General features: G+C 37.8%; 1 pseudogene; it reads left to right on the top strand.

The window, feature by feature from the left end:
- The first annotated feature begins 821 nt into the window (after window positions 1-821).
- Window positions 822-1,259, top strand: part of LOC107561073 (zinc finger protein 664-like) — a 20,035-nt pseudogene continuing 19,597 nt past the window's right edge.

Consider the following 1,259-nt stretch of genomic DNA (forward strand, 5'->3'; position numbering starts at 1 on the left):
TGTGGAAGTATGAAGATTTGGCAGTATGGACTTCAGCAGAGAAAGATGAAAGCAAAGACTGATACATACTTAGGTCTGACGGATCTTTTGATTTGCACCATTTTCTCTCAGCTGCCCTGAGTTTGGTCCGATGTTCACGAAGAAGGAGTTTGAGGGGGCAGCCCGTGCTGGCCTGGAGGAGAGAGGACAAATATCATCTAGACAAGGTTTTTTTTTTCAGTCCTAATTGAACTATGGCCTGACTTAGTCTAAGCCCAGTCTACGAAACCAGGCCTATAATTTTAAGTTATTTTCATTTATTTGTGCAGATCGGCTTTTTTTTTAAAGATGGAAAAAAACAGCGCACCTTATAGACTTATTTTCCTCCCCTCGGCGCTTCACACTCCAGTCCAGCGGGTGGCGCTAAAACACATACGTTTGTTTACCAAACACCATTAAACCTCAGAGGAAGAATATTAGTTTCACCGCGCTCTCTGTTGTTTTGTCTCGATCCAGTTTCTGTAAGTAGAAAAATACAGTTTTTGAATCAGGTCAATACATACCTGTAATATTCTCATCCTCACAGTCGCGTCTAAATTTTGAAGCAAGCAGGAATATCTGGAGGAGTATCATCTGAACTGAGATCTGCTTCTGTGAAGATGCTCTCTGTTAAAGAGGAGAGTGAGGAGAACAAGAGTGAACCAGAAACCCGGAGAATAAAACTCGAGGAACCAGAACCCCGGAAAATAAAACTCGAGGAACCAGAAACCTGGAGAATAAAACACGAGGAACCAGAAACCTGGAGAATAAAACTCGAGGAACCAGAAACCTGGAAAATAAAACTCGAGGAACCAGAACCCTGGAGAATAAAACACGAGGAACCAGAACCCTGGAGAATAAAACAGGAGGAACAAGGAGGTTGGTGTTTATTGTTCATTCATCTCTAGTTACTGTTTGTGCGCCATTAGGCTTACGAAGCTTTAACCCTCTGGGGTCTGGGGTGCCCTGACATTTGTGAATCTTAAAAAAAAAAAAAAAAACTTTTTAAGGTCTAAAGGCTGATTACACTGTTCAGCACAAACACAACGAATATACAATATACACAACGAACATACAACCATAACGAATACCCTAGCTATTCTATAAAATGAAATTGTCATTAAAAAAATCATAAATCACGAATATGATGAAATAATAAAAAATGTTATATATATATATATATATATATATATATATATATATATATATATATATATATATTTATTTATTTATTTTTTGTA

Source organism: Sinocyclocheilus grahami, unplaced genomic scaffold (assembly GCF_001515645.1).
Source record: "Sinocyclocheilus grahami isolate Dianchi unplaced genomic scaffold, SAMN03320097.WGS_v1.1 scaffold757.1, whole genome shotgun sequence".
Classification (NCBI taxonomy): Eukaryota; Metazoa; Chordata; class Actinopteri; order Cypriniformes; family Cyprinidae; genus Sinocyclocheilus; species Sinocyclocheilus grahami.